At 39.5% G+C, this 27,248-nt stretch overlaps 1 long non-coding RNA gene across 1 annotated transcript in view; it reads right to left on the bottom strand.

The window, feature by feature from the left end:
- The window catches only part of LOC116492302, a 65,902-nt gene that overhangs the window by 37,937 nt on the left and 717 nt on the right, over positions 1-27,248 (bottom strand). Inside the window, exon 2 of the long non-coding RNA XR_004253592.1 lies at positions 26,401-27,213. This is a non-coding gene — a long non-coding RNA (uncharacterized LOC116492302). The remainder of the gene's footprint in view (positions 1-26,400; positions 27,214-27,248) is intronic.

A 27,248-nucleotide genomic window follows, 5' to 3' on the forward strand; every position in this document is an offset into this window, starting at 1 on the left:
CTTAGTGACAGAAGAGCAAGCAATGGGCACATACTGAAATACAAGTAAGTACACTCAAGCATAAGAGGAAAAAAAAAAATGTACTCTGAGGCAGGTCAAATACCAGGACAGGTTAACCAGGAAGGTGGTGTAGTCCCCATGTTTGAGAGATGCACAGCCTGTTCTCATTGCCCCTGCTTTAAAGAGAAGAGTTGGACAAGATGATCTCAAGAGGTCCCTTCCAACTTTAGCTATTGTTTAATTCTGTGAGAAATGGGAAGAATGTGATTTGAAAAAGAGAAAGCTGAAGGTAGACATAATGGATACTTTTGAAGACTGCAGTCCTTTCCTTTTTACCAGGACAGATGAAGTAGTAACATACTAGCTTTTTGGACATAGCTTGATTTTCTACAGATTTAAGTGCTGGAATAGGCCATGGAATCCTATCAGGAGCAGATTGAAAGAGGAAAAAGGTGAACAGCTATCAGGAATGGCCTCAGGATTATTAATTGTCTTCAGAGAGCGTGAGGATTCTAGTACTCGGATCAGCACTTTCCAAGCGGATAATAGGTGGCTTGAACACAGATGCCTTCAGCATGTCCTTGCTCAATTGGAGCTCCCACAGGAGCCACCACCACAGCAGGGAGAATGCAGCAGGAAGGAAGAAGGATCTTCAGACAGAGGTTCTGAAAGAAAGAAGGTGCAGAGACAGACGGAGAGCTGCAGGAACCAGAGGGTATAATCATTCTGTCTATCAGCAGACTACAAGCCAAGATGACAGTGCTCCTTAGAATGACAGAAAAGAAAAATCTCCATTAAACTGGGTAAGTGGGGAGGGGAAAGCCTCTGTGACCTCATTCCTGTCAGCAAACTAGCTGCTTTGAGTCTTGCAGCACACAAAGCACACTGATCCTAGACAGCAGAAAATGTCACTTTTTTTTTCCTGCCACACCTTGAGAAATATCTTTTTTTCCTATAGACAGGTTTTGCAATCTTAGAGGTCAATGGAAGAGACAGGTGAGAAAAGAAATTGGATCAAGACTGATGAATTTAACTTGTCGGTATAGATGTGCATACTGTACATTTAAGCAAAAATCAAATATCCTAAAGATATCCCAAACACAGCCTGAGAATAGAAAATCATCATCTAGCCAAACAGTAGCTTCACTCCAGCTAATTCTTGCATTTTAATCAGTTATATTGCAACCAATGAACTATTTGGAACTAAAATACACTAGCAAAATAAATAATCAGTTATCTAGAAGTCAATTCTGCAAAGGAACCACATACTTGAAGCTCAGCTCTGACAAACCATTCACAGGACCCACCATCATTTGCTTAGTTTTGTTTCTAAAGTATTCCTTTATTTTAGTCTCTATTCGTCTTAACAAGTAGACCTTTCATATTTGAAGTGGTATTTCAGAAAACATTTTTACTGTTGTAGTGAAACCACTAAGAAATTCAGACTAGTGTTTCCTCTCCAGTATATTACAAACACTTAGACTCACCTTGTCCTTTAGGAGACATCTGACAAGTGACATTATTCAACATAGCTATATTGTCTGCTACCTCTTATTCTGCTAAGAAAACTGGAATACTCCATGCTCACCATGGAATACTATAGGGCCACTTTCACTAGGGGAAGGAATTAATTTAGCATGCAATCTTGCCTCTGCCTAGTTGGTTGGAGATTCGTTTGTGCAAGGTTTTTAAAAAGCACCAAATGAACCTGTGGCTACAAATAGAAAACTAGCTTTTGTAGGTGGCAGTGTTTAGGGGGCTGGCAATGAGACAGCCTGTTTCAGTGGTTGACATGTGCTTAGAAATGACTGAAAGGCCAGATGATGGCTATTGCACAGGGAAACAGATTATACCAGCCTAGTTCTCAGTCAGCAAGCAAACAGATGGTACACAAACATCCTCTCCCACACCTGCTTGCATTTGTCTCCTGCCTCCTGCTTTTCATTTGCCCAGTGTCTGGTACTACAGCTCTGGTCTTTCACTAGAGATCCTGCAGTCTACAGTAACACAAATAACCACCAAAGATCATCAATCTGTCGATCTTAATTGCATGTTGAACATCAGGACAAACAGCTGACTAAAAGCTCATGGAAAGTCAGAGGAATTACTTCCTTACAGCTTGGACTGGGCTTGAGGTGGTCAAAGAGCATCCACACAGGCATACAAAGTGCTCACAAGTCCTAGTGGGAGCAAAGACTCCAACTGGGTCAGTGCAGCACAATGGGAACATTTCAGCAGTGATGGGCTTTTGAAAAACTTTGTGGCAAAAATGCAGTGCAGTAAAGCCTATTCCACCTAAAAGCAAGGGGGAATTTGATCTTATCTGTAATAAATGCAAGGTACCATACTTTCTGTTGTGAACATCTGAAGCCTGCATTCCATTTCTGCTAAGGTCCCAGGCAACAGAGAGTACATAATAAGACCCAGAGAGACATAATAAAATTTCCCTGTACACTACAAACTTTAACCCTGGTATAGCTTCCTATATGAAACAACAAAGTGTCTGCTATCACCATTCTTGTTGTTGCTTACATGCCATCATATATATGTGAAATACAGAATTATACATATTAGCATTTTTTCCAGCCAAACCAGCTTGTTAGCAGATCATGAATAGTGTCAGATGTACAAAACAAAACAAAAACAAACAAACAAATATTGAGGAATATATTGGATTTCTCTGCCACTGTGAGATACTTTACCTTCATCTAGCAGACTAGTAAATTAGATTTGAAACCACTCAGAGGTAGAAGATAAGCAGATAAAGCTAACTAAACTCTTCCTCCATTTGAAAGATATGTTGTTTCCATTAATGTAACTAATAATTAGTAGCCTGTCTTCATACGCAAGGACTATCCCATAGTCCTAACCAAGACCAGCTGAGTGAACTAGAAGCTATGTGGTCTTGCAAACCAATGCATGCTTGAAAGTCAGAGACCTGTAATGCCTGTTTGATAGTAGAAATAAAGGAAATCCTCATCAAGTTTCATTTCATGTTATAGGCCAGAACATATGCTTACCATTTGCAGGTGAAACTTGTGCCTGCCTCAGAGGATCATTGTAGTCTCACAGCTGCACCCCAGGCCACATTTCACTATTTCCCACCTAATTCCCCCGCCAACAAAACACCAGTGACGATCCAGAGCAGCATCCACTTTAGCTGGAGTAGTAGCACTTGTGTCTTCAAATCCACAGGGTGGTGAAATAACCCTATATAGGTTAATATAACTGAAGGGAATACATCATGTTACAACCCATGTTGTTGCTAAGGTGCAGATTCAAGTGAATTCAAAGCAAAAATAAATAAATAACAATCACTGCTTTACATTTCAAATTTATATTAAGAAACCAATCTGTGAATGCAAAATAACATCAGCCCAGATTCACAAACAGATTTTGTATACCAATGGATCAAGCTTGTTCAACCCTGTGATCATGGATTTGTCCCATTTTCAGTATTTTTCTAAATTTGCTGTGTTCCTAAACTGAGGAACTAAAAGTGCAACATTCTGTGCTACAGTCACACATATACTGTGGCATTCCCCTTGTATTTTCTGTTATCTCCCCCTGTATGTGCATGGATACATACTTGCTGATACAGCATTTAGAACAATACTACCTACTGTCGAGGTTTCACATCATGATTGTTTCCAGCAGTTTATCACGCTGTCAGACAACAACTGCTCCACCTATATTTTCCATGCCAAGAGTCTGTTTCAAACGGAAGTCTTTGAGGAGTTTCTGCAAAAATATATCAACTATTTTGAAGAACAGAAGTGGGTAACAATATAGTACTTTAACAACTGTAACATCAGAGTAGGCTTCAACAAGTGGGCAGGAAATGAACCAGTAGGTCACTGATAAACAAAACAGAGAAAGCAAATATTGCTTAACTACTGTACTGCATACACGATGCAAATTCCTCCCCAAGCAATTGTGTCAAAACAAGCTTAAATATCTCATTGGGACTAATACTTCCACTTTGATTTATAAAAAATAAAGAATCTGCAAAATGTAACCTAGCATCCTTTATTTTTAATTTCTTGCTTCCCATAATAAAGCTAACTCTGCAAATCCTGTCTATATGTTATTTTTATATCTAAGAGCACTAAGTGATAGCAGTTTGGCAGGACAGATCTGACTAAGAGAGAAATAAATTGTTCAGCTTCCCAAGCATGCAAGAACAAGACCATGCTCCATAGCCCGAAAAGCCTGATTTTTAAAGCAGTAGGATGAAAATGACTCAGCCTGTGTTAAAATTAGAGGTATGACAAGATTAAGACTGCAAAGTAAGTACTGAATGTATTTTAACTCGACTTAAAGAAACTTTGTTGTTAATGCCTGGTAAGGGAAATACAAGAGATCTAGAAACTTTATGAGTCTGTAAAACACCTTGTAGGTTTGATTATTTCATAAAGGTATAGAAGCATTCATTTCCCACCACAACTACTGGAGGAAAGCAAGATCTGACCGAACAAATCATCTGTATGGGGCAGAGACAACACTTTGGGCCTCAATCCCTGCATTTCAGGGGGGTCAAACAGCCCCAGCACTATGCATACATGGGTGCAAGCCGCAGACACAGGACGATGATGTGAGGAAGGGATGAGACAAGGGAACAACTGCACCACACAACATGCTGCCTCGTGCCCCTGCGTGCCTGTTGTCAGCAACAACTTGCTCTGAAAACCTCCACAGCCACCTTTAGCTCTTTCAGCACTCCCTGTTCATTGGAATCTATGCAGCCAGTTTCTCCAAGTCCACACCTTTCCCACACACCAGGGGGAAAACAGCTCTCAGCCCACCAAGAGCCGGAGGGAGATGCTTCAGGGAGTCAAGTGCTCACCTCCCCACTCTCTATAGCACTCTGGCAGCAACCCAAAGCATATGGCACAATTGCTCACAACAAAAGCTTTTATCAAATCAAATACTGACAGAGCTGTAAGTCATTTAGCTCAGAATAACCCTGATAAGTTTTCCTGTGTCTTCTATTGCTTCTGTGTGCTCAGAGACAGAAGCACAGTGTTTCTGGCAACTTTAATAGCAAATAGTTACTAAAAAATAAAATAAATGTATATAAAAATCTCCAACACTTTGGATGCAAGATGAAAAAATGTAAATGGGAAGAGTACACTAGGCCAAATAACCAAAATGAGAGATTACCCTTGCCTCCTTCCAAAACCACTACTTAGAGCCAGGCAAAGTACTTCACAGCTCAGTATTTCTCCCCAGGCTTTTCCTTTCTCTTAAACGAATTCCTCCAGCTGTCCCTGTTTCATTCTATAGTGCATTTTAATTAATTTATTTTTTTTCCATCAGTTGAATTCAGGTGCATACAGGTATTTGGTATCTGCCAGTAGGTGGGTGTTGTTCCTGATGAGATTTCCTTACTTTCCTCATTGCCTAGGTTTCTTTCTTAACAAATCCCTAGCTAGCAAATTAGAAGTTTAAAAAATAAAAATAAAAAAAAAAAACAACACAAGAGCATTGCCTCCTGAGTTATTCTTTCAATTATTTTCTGTCTTTCTGCTGTATTTACATATGGATCACACAAATACATACATGCTCTTTACAGAAATATGGGAAACCAACTGCCACCAAACTATTCTGCATCTCCCAATACGGATTAACAAAGTCCTGCCTAAGTTTGTGTTGAATGATTTGCATAAATGTTATGCCTTTTCCCCTAATACGAGGGCACAGAGGACAATACTGTGATAAATTACTATTCCATTCACACAGTTAGTGCTGACTGTCTCCCTAGGTCTCTTGCACAAGCCTAGAGTCCCTGAGGTTCTATTAGTAGCACTGGCACTGTACTGTGGAGTGAGGACTGCAGGCAGAGCCTTGGTGGCCAGCTTTTCAGGCATGGATCATTTTTACTGATGCAATATTGAATGGCTGTGATATACAACCAAGGATGAGCAACTACAGACCACCAGCATTTTGATGCTAGCAATTTTAAAAGAATTAAAACATTAGTAATGAAGAAACAGATTGGACAATTCAGAGTTTCGTTTACCTGGATGGATGGCTGTAAAATAGAGGTATTAATAAGAAAACAATTTGCACCAGCTGCTTGTGAACCAGTCTGAATATGTACAACTTCAGCAACAGTTCATCATTTGTCACATCTTACTGCATTGCACATTATGACAAGTGGAGGTTCTAGATTTGCACTGTTTGAAGCAGCTGCATTTTTGATTTCACCAAACCTTGCTTTTCCTGCTCCAGCTACAAGAAATGCTCCCACTTGAGTGCAATTTGAGCACAGAAAGCTGATTTTGCCTACAGAGTTTTCCAGTCGTCAGCTGTGAAGGAACAAATACAGTCACCCTTCTAGAAAGGGAATGAGTGACCTGGCTTAGCAACACCAGTCTCACCAACATGGCTGTGAATTAGGTGTAACTGTCACAAGTTAGTGCAGCCACACCAGAGCAGAACTTCCATGAGACCAGGATCATGCAGACTGCAGAGCTGATGAAAATGTATTAGGTCCCCTGGCTCATCTCACATTGTCCTAATCTTTCTTATGCATCACTGTGTGCATGAATTATTTTACATTTAGTTAACAATGAAGAATTCTCAAAATTAGTGTGGCACTGGATGTGTTCAAAGTGTTCCAATGTGTAATTAATGATGAGCTTTGCTTTTCTATCTCAGTTTCCCTGTCAGTCAAGTGGGGATACTGTCCAGCTGAAGCTGCTGGGGACTTGGCACATGTGCTCCATTTGATTGTGCTGCCATGGGAGCCCTGGAGCAAGCAGTGCTATGGAGCCTCAGCCAGTGAGGTGGGCCACAGACCCAGGCCTCCCAGCAGGACTCTGCTCCCAGCAGGAAAACGCCTCCATAGGCATCAGACAACGCACTTTTTTTCTCCCCCCTCATTAACCACATTGCCTTCTGCAGCTTGGTGAAGTCTGTAAACACATGCAATTAAAAACGTCAGCATGTGATAAAATGTCATTGAAAGAAAACAGATAGTTCTTCTGAGTGCCTTATTTTCCAGAGCAGGAGTGCCTGCAACAACAGGGAAGCAAGTGCCTCAGAGATGGCAAACATGCCTGCTGAGGCTCAACCTCGCCATGATGTGGTCCTGGCGTGGCTGATGGCCTGTGAGCAGATGCAAGGTGCCAGCCATGGTCACCACATCCAAAATGTTCCCTGGTCCTTGTCCGAAACCATTTCACAGCCACGACGGTTGAACACTGCCATTAAGAGGTGCAGAGGCATGACTTTCAAGCCAACTGGCACAGACAAGGTGGGGACAGGCTGAGGCTGCCACCACCCCACAGAGCAGCCCAAGAGGCGGCTGCAGCTTGGTGCTACATGCTCCCTGGTGCTGTGGCCACCTCAGCTCAGATGCTCTGCCCTTAGAGGAGAGAAATAGAGAATGCAGATCCTGCTGCTCCTTCCATCTTCTCCCCTCTCCCCCACGCCCTGCAGAGCAGCTCAAAATAAAAATGTGAACATAATGTTTTGGCAAGTAATGAAATTTCCTCCTTTCTGAAAATGACTATGTCCCTGTACTTGTGCCTGGGGCTTCCTGCACTACATCCCTGTTCCTCTTTGTAGCTGAGCTGCCTGGTGTGGGGAATGGCCCTTCCCCATGCAAACTTCACAAACAATCAATACCTGAGTCCTCACGGAATTACTGCCCTGGGTAAAATTTGGCCCACAGTGTTGTGTGGCAATAATTTGTGAATATTTTTTGTTTCTAATAGCATAAGAATGTGCTTTTCAAGAGTAATGCTTTCCAGAAAACTGGTCTGTGGTATCAACCCATTGAAGAGGGAAGCTGAAAGTTCGTAACAACCTGCGAGTATGTATTGCACAGCCCTTCCAAAGGAACACTTACGTAAAGGTCAGGTGTGGTTTCATGGCACAGCTTTACGCCTTAGCCTCTCAAAAGTAGACTATATTCTCAGCAAATTGCTCCCCTTATTTACCGCTGTACGTCTGTGACCTTCCCTGTGGTCAGAAGGCACCTGGCTGGTGCTGCACAAACTGAATGAAGGCTGACCACAACCAGAATGAGGTGCTTCCCAGCCCCACAGCTGACGGCCCCGCCACCCGCCTACGCCACAGTGCACAGGAGCGCTCAGCCAGCACATCACCCACTGGCACACACCGCACAGCATCAGTCTCCCAGCAGGGCAACTTCACTTCCTCCAGAAAACTCGCTGGGAGAATGAGCATTGCTCCATTACTCGATCTGAACTATTCAAATATGCTCAATTTTGATGGGCAAAGCCCCTTGGGTTCTATTCTTCCATACAGGCATTGCTTTCATGAGACCTTGCAAGGATTGCAAGAAAGCATTGATTATACATTTTTAAGAGCAAGCCATTGTAAGAGAGAGGGTGAACAAGCTGCTGAAAAAACAAACCCTAGGAAGCAGACTGCTGGTATAGCTGGAAGGGAGTGAATCATTCTTGTTTCAGAAGCAGTCTCATTAGCCTGGAGCTAAAAGAAGCAAAATAGGGAGTAAGGTAAGGCATTTGATAGGAACAATGTCCTTGTGCTTCTTTTTTTTGTTATGATTAACAGCTATTACCAGTAAGTAGCAGAATCTGTGACTCTACAGAGAATATAAAGTTTTGTTCTCAGAATAGGGGGCAGCATTTTCACCAAACAAGAATGGACATGGGAGGTTATTTTAATTCCTGGCATAGCTGGGCATGTCTTATCTCCAGCTCATGAAAAAGCGGAAATGCATAATGAAGACAGACGGTTTTCTTGCTAGGTAATGAGATACAACTTTCACCACAGGATGAGAATTGTTGGCAAGATGTGGTAACAGTAAAGAGAAACTCAGTATTGCCAACTGAATAGATCTGTCACATTTCTTTCTACAACTGTTATGTCTACTACTGCTACAAATAGCACAGCTGAGTGATAACACTTTAAAAATGTGAAAAAAAATATTTTATCTATTTCCACCTCTGTTTGCCTTGAAAATCTGACAACATTTTGTTTGGTCAAAGTCATATTTCAGGTCCACAGGGCCAACATTTCTTAGGCCTTTAAACCTGTGCTGGTCATTAACAGCAGCAGAACTTAAACAGTTCACAGCAACTGACGTGGGACAGAGAAGGCAGTCTTGTTAAGTGTCTTTTAACTAGACGGAAATAGGAATAAGATAACCTTGCACAAGAACATTAGCTTTAAAACGTTGAAATGGAGTTTTAATGTCTACTGGTTATGTCCTGAGCCTACAGAAATAATTTCATGTTGCCAGAACCTTCCATCCATGGAAGTCACACTGATTTCATGAACTCCTTTAGAATCAGTCCTTAGATTACTCTATTTTTTACTACACAAAGAACAAATAAGCTCCAGCTGAGTCTATATATGTTTTAAAGCTATTCTAATATGCACATAATTAATATGTATATTACTCAGGAAAGAGAAAACATCAAGTGCTGCAGTAAGGTTCATGTCACTCATTTGATTACTGTACTGAAATATGCTACTGTAAATAAACTAGTACATTACAGTTTGTTATGAATAATTACAATTAAAACAGCAATTTACAAAATGAATGAAGCAAGAACATTTTGTAACTCTATTCTTCTTACCATACTTCATAATTTGAGTAAAACATTAAATCTGAGTCTGCTTAAACAGAGGAAGGATTCGTAAGTATCATTTATTAATTTGGAAAGCACTTCAGTCACACACAAAAAATATTAAAACATATCCAAGACCAGCTTATGCATAGGTTTTGATAAAACATCAGTTTGTATGCCATGCAAAATAAACTGGTCCTTAGCCACCTTTCACAGGTCTCAGAGGTGAAGCTCAAGAGAGTGTCTTGCAGAGGTGGTGACCCACCCATCAGGAAGCCCTGTTGCTGACTGTGGAACAGTAATGCCTGAGGAAGAATCCATCCTATCTAATAACAGAGGACAAGGGAAAGAGGTGGGCTTCTAAGATCCATCCCAGCTGATGCTCAAGGAGGTGAATAGAAACTATGTGTGATTTTTAAAGTAGACCAAAGATGCTTTTATGCAACTTATTGAAAATGACCCAGGAGATTGACAGGAAAATGACATGAAAATGGCCCAGGAGAAAAGATCATTTGTAAGGGGATCCCCTACTCATCTGTTACTGCCTACACTCATTGTTGCAGCCTTAGATGGAGGTTGAGCAAAGGACCTGACATCCTGCTCTGCTACACAGAAATCCCACAGAGGACCCAGGGGGCCTTTAGACCATATGGCATTCTTCAGGCACTGGGTGATACTGGGAGAAAACAGGATGCATGTTTGGCTCCAGCAGGGTTGCAATTCCCTCGGAGATGGGATACCTTTGGATAAAACCTTGCAGCAGAGAGCAGAAGCCTGTAATACTATCCTGTCATGGTTGAGGATACCAGTAGGTTTTCCCTGGGTATGATTAAAGGAAGTTTATAATTCTCACTTCTTTCTAATACCAATGGATTAATCTAATTTTTGCTAATCTGGCAGCACAGAGTAGCTGACACCTGATTCCTCCAAGTCACAACAGCTGCTTGCAGCTGTGTGAGCCAGAGATTGTTAAGCACACAGTTAACTCCCACAGACCGACTTAATTCCCTTTTTTTTCTATAACCATTTCTTAGGCGAGTCTCTCCTGGTATTTTAAAAATTCATTTTAATCAATTTAAGATTAATAAAGAAACAATGAAATCCTTAGGGCCTGCAAACTCCAATCTCTGCCACACTGGATGTGATGAATCAGCTTCAGCACAGCCCGCTGTGGTGCCCGCTGTGGGAAGCCTCCGAGGAGCTGTTGCTGCAGCTGAACTAGGTCACTCGACTTGCTATTTACAGAGAAGCAACCGTTTCTGTGATTGTATGTTTCTCTGTTTCTTATCTTAAAGAGAGCTGTTGTATTCTGAGGGCACAACCTCTGACAATATTGGACTGTGGCCACACATGCTGTGGCTCTGCCTGTACATTTGCAACAAGCAGAGGGCCAGACACACGCAGAGACACGCACAGCCAAGAGGTCATTCCAACGAGCCTGAGAGGAACAAGGTTTGCAGCTGCCGGCACCAGGGCACTGCAACACACAGGACCCCATTCCACTCCTAGAGCACAGTGCAGCACCTATGCAAAGGACAGGCTCCGAAATTCCTCCAGTTACTTCCCCCACTCTTCCGCAGGCTGGGAATAGAAAGCAGCAGTCCAGACAGCCAGTCCTCTGTGCCAGCCCCCGATTCACACCTCCTCCTAAAACCAAGCCCAGCTCCACTCCCTTCACAAAACTGCCTCAGCTCTGCCAGCTTGCTTGGGGCCAACTATAGTGCTGCAGCCCTGAGGCACTCCGGGGCATCAGCAGCAAGCCTCTGCTGTGAACGCTCAAGCAGCACACGAGGAAATGCAGCTCCTGTCTCACCAGCTCAGGGCTGTAAGCCTGGCAGGTTGGCTGCTCGTGTGCATATGTCTCTGGGCCATGGCAGCATTGGGATGTGAGCACCTTGCTGTGTCCAGCATGGGGCAGAAGGGGGCTGGAGAGCAATGGGGAGACTAGCACCCTTAGGCTGTAGGCAAGCTCTCCATGTCCATTGCCAGGTGGTAACAGAGGCTGCAGAGATGTTACAGAACTTTGTGGCACAGAAGTTCCTGGTGTGTAGCTGGAGAGCAGCAACAGGGCTAAGAGAAGGGCAGACTACGGGGTTTCTGCCCACAACATCTCTGCACTCAGTCCTTTCTACCTATGTTTTCCCCCAGCACACCCCTTCTGAGCACTTCCAAGGAACGGGCATAGGAGTCCCCTCAGCGAGGACCCTTCAGCAAAGCCATGACTTCAGCTACTGTTCACATAGGCTGGAACGAAGGGGATACAAGGAAGCTACACACCAACCCTTTCAGGAGCAGCCAGGCTCTGCCAAAAGCAGAATGCTGTCCATTATCAGCTTGCAGCTATGCTGAAAAGCAGATCTGAAACAACACTGGTTTGCAGCACTTACCTGAGATCATCAGTGACCCACTTTGCAAGAGACAAGTGCACAACATCCCATGGGAGCAGGCACCCCCTCCTCAGCCACGTCCAGCTCTGCTCCTGTGTGGAAAAGCCTGGCCACACATTAATGCCAGAATCCAGCCCAGCTCCCCTCAGCAAGGATGCAGCGGGGCAGCAGCTGAGGCACTTCTCTAATGCTGCTCTGCTGCCAGGCACACCTGACTTCAGTTATTGCTCCTCACACCAGAGCCCTGAGAGAATCAGACACAGCAAGGGTTTCCCTGCAATGAGAAAGGAACAAGCAGTGCTCAGCTGGGCCTTAAAAGGGGAAACAAAAAACATCACAAAGAACTGCCTGCTCTTTTTCAAAAGCAGCAGTTTCACTTCCCTTACAAGCAGTGGCTCCAAGTAACAAGATGCCTTGAGTAATTAACCGAATGTTCTTTGGACAGAGCTTGCAAAAGGAACTTAAATGTATTAAATAAGAAAGGAAGATCTAAAGCCTAGAACTGGTTCTTTACTAACAGGCAAAAGGTTTGGACTGAATCCTTTTTATACCATGCTTTACAAGGACCTTACACTGAAATTATTCAATAGAAAGAACTGAACAGAGTCCTACATATTTGTCAGGGGCTGACCAGAAAAAGCAAGTTTTATGGTTGGTTCGCTTTTTTTTTTTTTTGGCATTACCATGACAGAGCTGTAAAGATTTAGCAGTAGCACCACATTAGCCTTCAAGAAACAAATAAAACAACTGCTTCCTCAGCTAGGTCATATTCTATAGCAAGTGTTATATTTGCCATTATCAGAGCTGAAAGTGGAAAGGAATACCTCATTAACACATGGAAGGACAAAGGATCTTCTGTGTAGCAAGGGCCTGCATAGTGCTAGGTGCCAGTACTGAATTATGTCAGCATCCTGAATTATGCTTGCCCAACACAACCTTCTGCTCCTTTAGAAGAAGCCACTTTAGTGTAAAGCTGTATAATTGTCCTCCTTGAATTCCTATTTTTTACTTTCAACAAGAAACAAAACCAACAGTCAAGATAAGGTAATCATAGCAACATACACTTGTTCTAGATGGAAACACACCTGTGCAGCATTAGGCTCAACACAAGGCTCAGATGCTCTATTGTATTTGGAATAAATTGCAATAGCAGGGAGATAAATTTGCCTTGTGGTCTGTGGGGAAAAAAAAATCTAACAGAAATATGGAGAAGATGTTATAATTATTTAAATGGGTTTATTTTGATACCACCAAAAAGAAAAAAAAAAAAAAAGGCAAAAGTAAATCAATAATCTCTAGCCATTTTTACAAAGTGGCTTTGAAGGATAAAAAGTCTGCCACCCTCCTGTGTCTTTGCCCCAAAACTAGTACTATGCACTATGTAGAGAAGGCAAAGGCAGTCATGTCACATAACAGCAAGTGGCACCAGAAAAGCCTTGAGGAGCCAACTCAAGAAATCTCAAAAAAAAAAAAAAAAAAAAAAAAAAAAAAAAAGAACAAAACGGTATGAGATCTGCTGAGATACCTACTACAGTCTCACCATGCTGTATGCTGGCTGAACACACCTACTTTGACCAGGAAACCATTAAAAGCAGCTGCACTCTTCTATTAAACTGAGAAAGCTTTGATGATGTGACTTTTTCCAGCTCTTCATAACTGGCTTGGTATAAATGGTCAGATTGGGAGTTATACACAAGACAGGGCTTTCCATATTTCAGGCAGACTGTTTCATGCCAGCTATTCTGGAAATTAACAATGTGATGTGCAAAGACACAGAGATAAATCAGCTGCTACAGAACACTCAAAGGCTAGAGGACTACGATTGCTTTTACATTCAATTCCTGCTCTGGCAAGTGCTCTTTCTCACAGCAGCTTTCCAAAAGGGTCCAGCCACCTCAGAAACTTAAGCTCCAGCATTCCTGCTTACTAGCTGCCTAACTCAGACAAGGCTGCATCTCTATATTTATCCCTTTAATGTTCTTGCTTTATCTGCTTTAAACACAATCTCTCTGCTCCTTGATGTGCAAACAACTGCATACCTTGCTGAGGACTCCCAGTTGCACCCTATTCATCCATTCCTACTGTCAAAGCAATCTCTGAAAAGACAGGCCTATAAGAAAATCAAAATTCAAGGACAGATTTTGTAGTGAAGCAACAAAAAATATTCAATGCTTTAATGACAGTGTTTGTTATTGGTGTCATCATTTCAGTTACCAACTTCTGGTTTTTGTCTGTTACTGAGTTTAAACCTGAGTAAAATACAAACATTAAATCATTGTCATAATCAATGAATAGTTGTTTAGTCTTTTTTCATCAGCCAATTAACATAGCTTATCTAGGGAAAAAAAAAAAAAACACAAAACAAACAACAACAGACATTAATACTCAAAGAGAGGGGACCTAAGCTTTCAGTCATAAGCTTATGCTTAACTTTCTTTGGTTTGGGTTGCCACAGTTACTGTGGACCTAGTTCTGTTGAATCTGGGATCATTCAGAGATCATGCGATGTATCATAACAAGGCAAAGGACATGATCAGATTCACGCCGCAAGTGGCTAAAGAACATACCTTTTTGCCTTTTCTACTTGTCATTTTCAGTGCTGTCATCCTGCCATACTGATGACACAATGAATGGAAAGAATTCAGTACAATTTTTTTGTAATAGTATTTGTAGAGTGCCTTGTCCTGATGAATCCAACTCAAATAGCATCTGCTACAGAAGGTAAATAAAATATTACAAGAATCAAATTCTAATAATTAATTAGTTCTATTTTTTCTAATAATAATTAACTAATGCTATCTTAGTTCTAATTATTTTAATTATTGTAATAATTAACTAGGAAAGCAATGCTTCCCTCACAGAGTATGCTAATACATACTGCTCCAAACTCATTCCATTCATGGCTGTAGTATTACTTTGGGTTTCCATCAACAGAGGTAAGAGCAGGTTTGCTACTTCCTTGCTTGATTTCATTAGCCTGACCACTGCAAGTTAGGAGGATCATTTTGAATAGTTAAGTGATTTACGTTAATTTCCCTCTGGGGCCAGTGTGAATTTATAATACTGCACATTCAAATGCATTTTGTTGATGTAGTAGTCTTTAAAGTGTACCATCCCAAAGAGAACCTCATTAATTACACAGGAATATATTCCCCAGCATGCTACAGAAAAATATGGATTCCTTTCCCAATCAGTTTTACATTTCACATAGCCATAACTGTAGATTTAGTCTCCTGCATGAGATAAAGAAATAGCATAACCTAGTTCTTCCAAGCACAATGGATCTGCCTGTGTGAAGTCTCAGGTGGACCTGTGACTCTCCAGTAACTGGTTGTGCTTCAGCAAATGCAAATTATTAATAAGGAACAAGGCAGTGATTTTAGTTTTGCATATGGCATTGGCACAAAGAATGCTGGAACTGTGACTACAGCTTTGTGTGTCTACATTTGAAGTGGACACTAAAAAAGTCAGACACACAAACAAGAGCTGCAACGGCAGTCCCAGTAAGGGGAAAATGACTAACAGCAATAGGCACAAGCAGTTCTGTCTATACCTTACTAAGATGAAGATAAAGTAACAACTTGGTTATTATGTGTATATAGCTTCAATGGAAGAAAACACTGGAGATTAAAAAGCTCTTTAATCTACTGGAAAAGAATCAAACAAGAAATAAGGAACAAAATGTTAGTAGCAATATATTATGGTATGTCAATCAGGACTTGAAATAATAGCTATTTTTTATCTGCCAGTAAATTAAATCAAGTTAAAACATCATGTTATGAGATTCTTCTCAGTTTAAGGGAACTTTTATCTCCATGATGCTGAATAATATACAAGAAAAAAAGCACCTAAAAATCTTACTTTATGAAATACCACATTAAATATAATTAGCTGGAGCAGCTCTCAGATCATTCTTATGTTAAACTCAATGTATTTGGATACACCGGTGTTCATACAAATATATTTTCAAATACAAATTTATTTGAACAGCTAAAAGCAGAATGAAACAAAAAATGAGGGCCTTCTGAAATGACAGAAATGATAATAGTAAGAACTGGGAAAGCGGACTTGTAACTGTGCAGTGTCATGGCAAAACAGCAGTGCAGCTGCAGAAGAGTAAACACAACACAACCCTTTTTCTTCCTCCTGCAGGTTTCTGATGTACTCCGACACCACAGAATGGTTCCAGAACAGGACAGAAGGATCAAGGAACAGGATATCCTCCCCTCTGTAAAAGTTCTGAGGAAACAACCGATCTTGAAACAAATCTTCAGGAAGCAGAGAAAGTGTTAAAGCCTTGATCATTCTGCCAGTGAAAGCAATGAAGTGCTAATGAAAATGCTGGAATGATGCTAAGGGATTTTGTAATGGTCAGACACTCTCAGGAACAGTGAATCAGTACCTGGGATATTTCAGACAGCTCTTCCCTTCTGCAAGCTCTTACCCTCACTTAAAACGACTACTCTGTACCCTTCTATTCAATGTTATGATCTTACTTTAACACCTGTTCTACTACCCTAAATGCAGATATATATCTTCCTCCATGCAAATATTAATCCCCCCAACAAATCATCTTGAGGAGGATGGTCCAATGAAATTCATCTAAGGAAGGAAAAGAACGAGTATGAAGTAAATTTTCTTAAGAAAGTTCTATAAAAACTGTAAAGAATTTCTTAAAGCAATGGCATAAACCATACCTGGGGCATCAATTAAATGTAGAACAACAAAGCACTGGACAACATAGACCTACGTATAGTCTTCCTGTGTGTGTATATACATATAACGTATACATTCTATATGTACTAATGAACTAATCAGCCCTTAGTTTCCAGAGGTTCTTTTATTCTGCATTGCCAGAACCTATTTACTTGTCAAGATGTTATCCAAACACCAGGGCTTCCATTTATTTAAGTAAACATTTACATTGATCTAAAACCTATCATCCCCATTTACAAATAGGAAATTTTACCCCATCTTTAGGTCAGAGGAAGCTTTGTGGGTAAATCCTATATCCCTCTTTAAAAATGTAGAGTATGCATCTTCTTTTCCACTTGCAAGGGAAGAGGAAGAGTTGTCCAGGCACATTAATTGCTATACGGGACAAGGAGTTAAAGAACTTCTTAAAAAGAAATTAAAAAGTCAGTTCACGTATTGTGAAGATTTTATGATGCTTACTTCTGTAGGTAAGCTTTTTATATTATCCTAGCGGAGCCAACAGACTGCTTGCCAGCAGCATCTACTCAATCAATGTAATGGTGTCCACATACAGCAGAGGAACTGCTAGGTTTGTAACAGAGATTGTTCCTGCATGTTCTTATCCTTAATAATCTTCCTAACAATTTGTAAAATGAAAAGAAAATGTAAAGAAATGATGACATTTAACTTTTTTATGCCCTGTATCAGTGATGTCACCAAGGATTATGACTTCTCACTGCTCTCCAAATGCAACTGAGGAATCAGATATACCAGTATATCCCTTGCTTCTGTCTTCAAAAAGTGGCAAACTTCTTCCTTTGAAACCAGTACTAATGACATTTTACAGTTGAAAAACAACTGGTGACAACCTCACAAAAACAGTTTTAAAAGATATTCAAGCATCAAACTTCCATTGATTTCCTTGGAAATTATGACTTTGAATACACATAAATATCTAGTCACAAGTAACTATCCAAATTTTCCCAGGTCAGCTACTAAACACCCCTTTAAAATTACTTTCTTAAACAGGTGTTTTCTGAACACTGCTTGAGATACTTCCCTCTTCAGAACAGCCAATACTGTGAACAGATTGCCACATGCAAACACTTGTCCACAATATAGCATGCCCTCTTCCTTATATAATATATCCATATTATATAATTTAGCGGTTTTGTACTGTAGTAGAAATCTCTGAATATGAGCAAAAGCATCTCTCTGACAATACTGCATTTATGTAGTTTTCCACAAAGATTTTTCATCCTGTGGTATGCATGGAGTCCCTCAGCTCTGCTGATAAAAGGTGAAGTATACTGAGAGATTAGACCTTGAGGAGGAGATGGCAGTGAGATGCTGAAACACGCAACCTTGTTTATCATATCCAGCATTCCAAGTATGCTTTGGGATTTTTTCCAAGTATTTATCTCCCGGTTTACTTTACTAAATCGTTTAAAAAAAGAGCAGAGGAGCACTGAATGGCAACTGATTACATATTTGATACTTTGCTGTCTGGAAAATGGTTTAGACTGAACTAGTCTTTTGGTGATATGAACATTGGAAATGAACAAAAAATCTACATGTACTTCCCTTTATTTCTGCAGAAGGCAGAGACAGTGTTAAATTTCTGGTATGGACTGTGCAGCCTGTGAGACATGATGCTTGCTAAATAAAAAGTATTAAACACTACAGTTTCAAAGCTGTTTTTTATTTGTTTTTATTTGTTCAATATTTTCAAGGGTAACACATGGAGAAAAAAAATGAAGTGACTGATAACAGATGATTCTAAATTGTTGGCTTTAGTAGCACGAAGTAAAAATGCAAATGCATTATTGAATGAGCACAGCAAACAGACGGCTTGGTCACCCCCACCCCATCCTGATATATAAACAGAGATTTCATTCAGAAAATGGCATTACCTTTACTCAGAACAGCCTAATTATTAGCTTAAATATACAGCACATTTTCAGTACATCTATTTTATAGCAGCTTCTCCCATGAGCTTGAGAGTACATTAAAGTGTGCTAGTAAACATGATTATAAATCACCTACTGGATAGAGGAAGTTATGCTGTGATATTTTATCATTTACACCACTCTACTAACAAATGGAAAAAAAGGGCACTGTAAATTTAACAGCAGGCATACATATCTTCATTTATTCTTCCATCTTTTTAACTTGCAGCTAAACTTAAGACCTGGAAGTGCAAGTAGATTAAAGCTCCATCTAGTGCCAGGGTCCTGGAAATTACTGAACGACTTGCAGTCAAAAAATAGCAAACATGCTTCCCAAACTATCAAGAAGCTGCAAGCCTAACGGCTCAAACACACAAAGGGAAGTCACTTGGAATTACTCTTACATTGTATAAGGGCTTAATTTTAAAGATGCTGTGTCTTGTACCAAACAGAAAAGAAGATACTAGCTAGACTAGTATAGACAACATTCTCCAAATGCGCACATCCCAGTCTGTGGAACCAAGCTTCCACTCAGGCAGTTCTCTCCGTGGCAGCAATGTATGATTATTATGATAATATTCTGCACTACTGACCTTCTCCTGATCCGATGAACGCAGCGGGTGCAGGCAGGGAGGGAACACAGAGCACTCCTCCCTGAAGCCCACTGCCTGGAGCTAGGGTGCTCTCAAGAGAAGGGGAAAATCCGCGTTTGAAACTGCTCAGAAAAACAGATCCCACTCCTGGACTTCCTATCCCTTGCCAAGTGCTTCCAAACTGCTACACAGCAAAGGCTCAGCCCAGCTGCAGAGGCGACTTCATCCCACAGGGCCTGACACCTGCACCGTGTGCCCTCGCAGGCTTCGCCACCCAAAGGCAGGCCAGAAACAAAGCTGGCATCAGGACAGAAACTTTGGAACAAGTGCCTATATTCTGTTTTTTGGATCTATCTCCTGGTTACTTTCTCCTTTCTTTCAGCAAAGCAGTTCACAAATAAAATCTTTGTTTTAATTCTGGAATTTACTGTAGTGGTATTTAATAGTATGTATAAAATGGCAAAAAAAAAAAAAAAAGAAAAAAAAAAAGAGAGAGAATTCCCAATTAAAGCTAAAAAAAAAAAAAAAACCACAAAAAAAACAACAGTCCACAGTTAAAAGAAAGATAAAGCACAGGGAAAGGGAGTAGGAGAATTGACAGGAGGGAAGGGAAGAAGAAAGAAAGAAACAAAGGAACTTCAGCAAAGTTAGCAGAATGGTTCGATTAATCTTTGTTAAACTCAATTTACCATTCTGCATGCTGTAAGGCGATCATGTTTATACTGTGGTTAAAATTGCAAATCCTTTTGTGGCATTTCTATTTCCTGTTACAGGATATAGTTTCTAAAATAGCAAATACATATACACAAAATATTTACTCATTTAAATTAAAAACATTTTTTCCACAAAGCCACACATTTTCTGATTAGTCCTTAATGATATTTGATAAAAAATTATTATTCTCTCAAACTAATAAATATCAGAAACTACTACCAAGCAGTTACAATGCTTTAAGCATGGAGAGTGAAATGTAATTTTTCACCACTAACTACTTCTATTAAAAAAAAAAAAAAAAAAAAAAAAAGTTGGAACTAGAGACAAATATGTGAAGAAGAACGAGAAAAAACTGTGCCCAATAGAAATACATTATAAAAGGATACGATGGAAAAGTGTATAAGCTGGCATTTGAGGAACTGCTATTTCCGCTGCTGCAGACATCATTTGACTGATGACTGTCTCAACTTCTACACCAACAGTAGATCTTGAGAAAAAAACATGCATTTGTCTACATGCTGCCTCCAAGCTGTCCTATTTTAGTAAAGCAGTTCCATTTGCTTCCAAAGAGCACATATTCCAATTCATCCAACTAAGCCATATCTACAAATAGGTTATTAATGGTTTTGAAAAACTTGGGCCCTAATGGTTTTATACATGGCTTGACTACTAGCCAGCATTTACCATTATTTTCTCAAAAGACATCCTCTGATGACGCCATGAGAAAGTGTCTTTATTGAAAGAAAATGAAAAAAAAAATCTAGCTGGTGGTAATGTTCTCGTCCAATGTTTTTCCACATTTTTTTTGCAATACAAAGTGCTAAAACTGTACCTGTTAGTAACTCTGCAACCAAAACCGCGTTGTGTTACAGCTGTGTTATGCACACTATTCTAAACTAATAGTTAAAACATGGGTTTGTCCAGCAGGACATGGTAACAGGATGGTAACTCAGATTGTTAACAACCAAAGCAATAATATGATGGATTGTTGATTATGATATATATATATGAATTTTTGGTATATCAAAGTCATGTATTTTTGTTTAAGAAAAGTGGTCCTCATTCTGCATTTTACATTTGAGTTTCAAAGAAAACTGAAAGAGGAGGAATCTTTTCACTCTTCTAGAGAAATGTAACACACCTGAGTTACAAATCTTTAAAAAGTACCCTTTGCCATTTCACATTTACCTTAACTGTGAGTACAGACAAGTTGTGTTAGATGCATCTTTCCCATGTACATTTCCACATAACCTCAGCATGCACTGTTCGAAATGTGCATGACCAAGAGCAGAGTGTTCCACAATTGCTCCTATCTAAATGTGATCCAATGACTTTGTGCAAGCTGAATTTCTGTATGAGGACTCCAGGAAGATGGACAAGAGTGCAACAAGAATCACATAGCAGATGACTGGATTCTTCCTACCACCCGTAACGCTATTAAAAAGGTCCGCTCCCAGCTGCTGTAAACATTGGTAATAAAAAAACAGTGCCCACTTCAAAACAGCACATAAGCCAAGATTCCGACTCAATTTACACTTACCACGTGGAAAACGTATACTGGTTTAAAACCAGGGAGTTGGAGGGGAGCAGGTGGAAAGCAAAATCCATACACAAAAATGGCACACAAATTTAAGCCTGACTTTCTTAAGCCATTAACCAGGTCTAAACAGATGTCAGTTAACTGCAATATTGAAATGGGCCTGCTTCACTCTCCCACTCTAAGTTTTCATTACCCTTTGTAGAATTTCTTCAACTTAGCATTTTCAACATGTTTACTTATCTTAATAGCTGTTTGATTGAGATGTAGTACTGTTTCCTTAGCTTCAGTGAGGTATAAAAACAAAAAAGGGAAAATTTTATGAACGAAAATAGAAAAAAAATTGAGAATTCTTAGGTTACTTTCCCCTTTACTCGATTATACTTTTCCCTGTTCCTCTCATTTTTGTTTTTAATGTTTTCTTTCATCCACACCAGATATGATGCCCTACAGGTCAGCAACATTAGATTTTCATAAGAAGTACACCTTTTCTAAGCACATAATTCATGTATTTTAAAGCTTTTCCTTGATCTTCTTTGGTGACTAGGTAGACAAATTTGAACAGAATAACGTTCATATACTTTGTTTCTCAAAAATGCAGTATTTATTTGCATTGACGTAATTGAGAGAAAACCACAACATCTATGGCAGAAATAATTCTCTGGGTGCTGAAACGAAATATTACTTCATATGATAAATTAATACAGAAAGATTCTAAATATTAAATATACATAGACTGGCTCTACTTTGGTGAACAGACAGCAGGCAGTTTGACTGCTATTCATAGCTAAAATGAAGTACTTTCTGGCTAGAGAAATTTGGGTACTCAGTTAAAAAAAGAATTGCAGGAAAAAAGCATTTAGTAGTTTCTGGTTTATTCCAAAAATAATATATATTTGTAATTTTACAGAGCAGTGTAAGGTTGTAACTATATAATTTATCTGGGAAAAATATTGCTTTCTGTACTAAAGAATAATTATTAAGTGCTTTTGTAGACAGTGAATGTTTTGGGTAGACATTACATATGATAAACAAATGTATGCATCTGTGATCCAGAAACCCTTTGCACTTTTAACAAATATCAAGCATCAACAGAAAAATTATTTATGATCATAAAAGGAAATATCACCCAGATAAACATATTTACAGATACTTTTACTGAAAAAAAGCTCAATGAAGGAAATAATGTACTGAAAAAAACCTTCACATTTCCTAGTTTGCAATGCAGTAGACTGAAAAAGCAGCAGAAAGCAGTGCAAAACCAATCATATAAAGAAATTGTGAGCTAGAAAAACAAAGTTTTGTCAGTTCAGTAACTGGAACATGACCTTGCACAGACAGCCAAAAACTGGAGCCAGATTGTGACAAATACATGGTTTGCCAGGAAGCTGCTGCTGACGTTTGGATCATTTTAAGCATGAAAGAGTCCTGGCATTACTGCAGTGCACCCTCAGTGTAATGCTGCATTAGGAAAAGTGTGTTGTTTTTTTTTTTTTTTCCTTAATGCCTGCTAACACAGTGCAAAAATGCAGATTTGTTAAAAAGGCAGAATTATCTTCCATTTAACTTTGACAGGGAAACAAACAAACAGATGAAGCCTGGGAAGACTTAAATGCTGTTCTTTCTCATCTAACATCATTTCTCAGCACAGTCAGTGCTCTGCACAAAGAGTGGAGGCACGGACTTCATGCAGTAATAAGTTAGATACTCTTGTTGAACCCCAAACAATGAAAAAACAACTGTCTTTAGAACCCATGCTTACTATGTTCCATTTTCTAATTTTCTGTTTTCTCTCTTACTTCGTACTTTTCCAGCTCCCTACCGCATTTCTTAGTTTTAGTTTGCGTTCTTCAGATCACTTCTACACAACCTTTCACCCACCAAAAAGATCAGTTAACAAAGGCATGAAATGAGTCACCAATGAACTTGGATAAAATAAAATAAAATAAAATAAAATAAAATAAAATAAAATAAAATAAAATAAAATAAAATAGCTTCAGCGGAACATGCTCCCGCTCTCCCTCACCTGCGTCAAGCTACCTATAAACTGACTAGATTTCAAAATTTCACGCACCCAAGTTAGAATTTACATACAAAAGACATTATAGTATTAAGGATTTTTGTTTGTTGGCTGCTGACAAGATCACAAACTTATCTTAAAAATCCAAAAGCTGTGCAAAGTTTCATGATTCTGGACATACTTTTTAGTTCCCTGACTAGACAGCCTATAAATCTGGCCCACAAAGAATTGTCCTCAGATTTAAAGCCACTGTTTCTGGAAGCAACTTAAATAGAAGCAATCTCATACCCCTATCATCTGACATTGCAAGCACCCCTAAGCCTGCATTTGATTTAGAAGTTACATGTTAGCTTTGTTATTTTTTAATTTGATGGCTGAGTAAACGACAAAGGAGAGAAATTCTTCTCAACTTCTTACCTAATGAATTAATCCTTAGCAAGACAAAGGTTTTGCTGAGGTACCTACATGGTAAAGCTGTATCGGGCAAGCCTGGTCTACAAAAAAGAAACCAACATCTGTACAGAGAGTTAAACCATCTTTCCCAAATGGTGCAGGAGATGCCAGATTTTTTTTTTTTTTTTTTTCTTTTTGCAGATCTTTCTGGATGGTTTCAAGTGCTGTTACACAGGGCTCTTTTTAGTGCAAGTAGAACTATGCTAGCATTTGATATGACTTTAAGCGCAGGTGTAGCTACGCAATAAAACTTTGCATTGTACTCTTAATGTAACCTTCGTTGCATTTTGTAACACCCTATTTTCTCAAAGTTAGCTTCAAGTTTTCAGCTCATTAATATTAACTTTCTACCATTTATTTCAGTTAACACTCATCCCAGCCTTTGGTGGCTTCCTTGTTTTTTAGCCATGTTACTTAATTAGCTGGGGAAGCACTCTGCACACTGCTCTCTGGTTATCACCACAAGGTCACGAGGCAGAATACTTCTCGCTGCCTGGCTTTTAATCAACAGAACTGAATCTGCTAACTCATAACACTTTTAAATCAGTTTTACCCTCTGTACTTCCGAAAGCACTTGTGGTGAAAACAAAGATTGCCACAGGAAACACAATATGGTCTAGAGAGGAAGTAACAAGAGCAGTACCACAAGCTAATCTTGTAACTGTTAACGCTGAATGAACTCTAGCTCACAGGTCCTACATGAAATGCTGCTGTCAAGCCACTGGAAATTCATGGTGTGGAATCTTCTTTCCATGATTTCAGGTAGACTGATTGTAGCCGTGATTCTTTTCCCCCAGAATGCTAAGTTTTCAATTAACAGCAGTAAGACAATCACTTTGAAAATAACTTTTCATTTGAAAATTCTGTATCTTAGTAGATTCTGTATTAAAAATGAAAATAAAAACAACAAAAAACAAGCAAAACTATATTTTGGATATTTTTCTGTTAGCTCTGTAAGGTTTAATTTTCACACAGAAGACAATCTTGCTTTTACTGGCCACTTATTCTTCCTGTCCATAAATAAGTGATGTTTAATGTTTTCTCCAGGTGGGTCAATTTGGTGAAAAACTGGAAGAATGAGGGATATCACAAGAAGTCTTACCTTTAGCTCTCCAACCATTTTGAGCACAGCAGCAATTCTGGTAGTTACAAAGCATGATAGAACACTGCACGTTATTTTACTCACAAAATATACACACTGCTTCAGATTTTTGGTCATTTTCAACTTTTACATTACTGATATAAAAGTAAAGTTTCTCACAAAGTTATAAATCATATGTTCTAGTTAAATACAGTCTATATTTTCAAACTATTTCAAATGATTATTTTTCTTTGATGTGGTCCAATATAAATTTTAGACGAAGTTCTGAATTGAAGACTAGTAACTGTTACAAGCTGCATAAAAAAAACGTGGCAGCAGTGTGCAAATACCTTCCAGAAAGCAGAACTACCAGGTTGAATGCAAAAAGAGACAAGTGCACAGAAAATCACAATTTAGCTACTATTCATCCTAACTATATAGCTTATGGTCAAATGGCACCACTTCATACATACAGATACTGATGTTAAAACAATCCACATCTACCAATTTTAATGATATTTTTAATACATCTATATTCTTCATTTAACAATGAACAATGTCAAAGATTCAAATTATGCTTGTAACAAAGAATAGAACTGGAAATCCTCTCGCTTAGTCTTTAACACATAGAGCACATCCTCATTTTCTTAAACCCAACAGACTCAAATGTGCTCTTGCAGTAGCGTCAATAAAAACAGCACCATAATGACTACATAAGCTAACATACAATACAACCAACTGAGGCAACTCTTAGTGAAACGAGAATTATATGATTATGATTTTTAGCAAAAGTTCTGGTGATTGTTGAAACTGTAAATTTTACAAACTACCTTGTAGTTTCATAATATTAAGTAATGGTAAGCTGATTCAATCTTCACTTTCTAAATCTATTGCTGCTAGAGTTACTTCACAAATAAGATGAGTAAAAGCTGAGCTACCACATATCTGGCAAATTTAATCCATTCATTTATATTCAGGTGATCCCAGACTGTGGTGCCATTATTTCCAATGTACATCATTAAAGGCAGACAACTTTTTACAGTAATTTTCTGTATTGCTAACATCTGTTTGAAGTAGCAGTCATACTGCTGATCACCTATCTTATGCACATATTATTAAAATGTGACTAGACCTCCCTCTGCAACTCGCCGTGGAGGGCACAACACACCATGCTGCGGGGAACAAGGACTTTGATGAGGCTGTTAAAGAAATTTTCTTCCTCGTCAACCATACTGCCCTCAGATAAAAACAGTGGCTTTTGCTGTTGGTGGACGAAACAGCAGAGGTTGAATTTCCACCCGTCAGCTAGAGACACAAAAGATGGGCACTGAAGCAGCTGCATTTCCCTACAGAGTAAGTCCAGCTCCTAGCTGGCATTGGCCATTTGATCTCTACTTACCATGAAACAGGACTGGACACTGGGCTGTGAGGGCTCTGAAGCTGGAGTTCTTGGTCCTCAGGCAGAAAGAATGACCAAGTATGTTGGAGAGTACATGCAAGAAGGTGACTCAACTCCAGGCCAGAGGCCAGTAGAGCTTTTTGGTAAAGCCCTGGAAACTCACAGGTGTTATCTGAAAACCACCTCCAAGCTAGTACCAACCAGCCTGCCATCCATGCAAAACCCACCTCTCATTAATCAAAGGATAATGACACTAGCAAACAGGCAGCCCAGGAATTGCCAAGGCCTGCTTCTGGGTTCGGGATGATACGATGTCTGCCTCTATATTTATAAAACCAACTTGTTAAAGTGAAACAGTCTGGAATCCTTACTGGAGTTTGCAAAAAGCAACAAAAAATCCAAAACATATTCACAAAACCAAACACATTTTGGTCCAACTCCAGGAAAAAAAAAAAAAAATCAGCCTCTTGCTCGTTTAAGAATGATGCGTTCTATCTATGCAGGTAACAAAGTTGAACTGGGACCTCCTAACCTCCTAGAAGGGAGCACGAAAAATGAGAAGTGGCCCTCAACAGCAACAGAAGAAAACTTTCTCTCTTTCTCTCCCTCCCATGAAAAGAATCAGGAGGGAGGATGATGAGATCCATCCAAACGTCACAGAAAGTTTTAGCTATTTAAAAAGCCAAAAGCAAATTTACAGTCTATAAATTGCTAGCACATGCAAGGCCATGAAAACATTTTTGGTACCCATGGATGGCAGGAAAAGTATAAAGCAAAGTTCTGGTGTGGTCCAAATTCAGAGGGGCAAAGGCACTGTGAAAATAAAATAGAGGAAATATTTATGGAAT

This window comes from Aythya fuligula, chromosome 9, assembly GCF_009819795.1.
Source record: "Aythya fuligula isolate bAytFul2 chromosome 9, bAytFul2.pri, whole genome shotgun sequence".
Lineage (NCBI taxonomy): Eukaryota > Metazoa > Chordata > Aves > Anseriformes > Anatidae > Aythya > Aythya fuligula.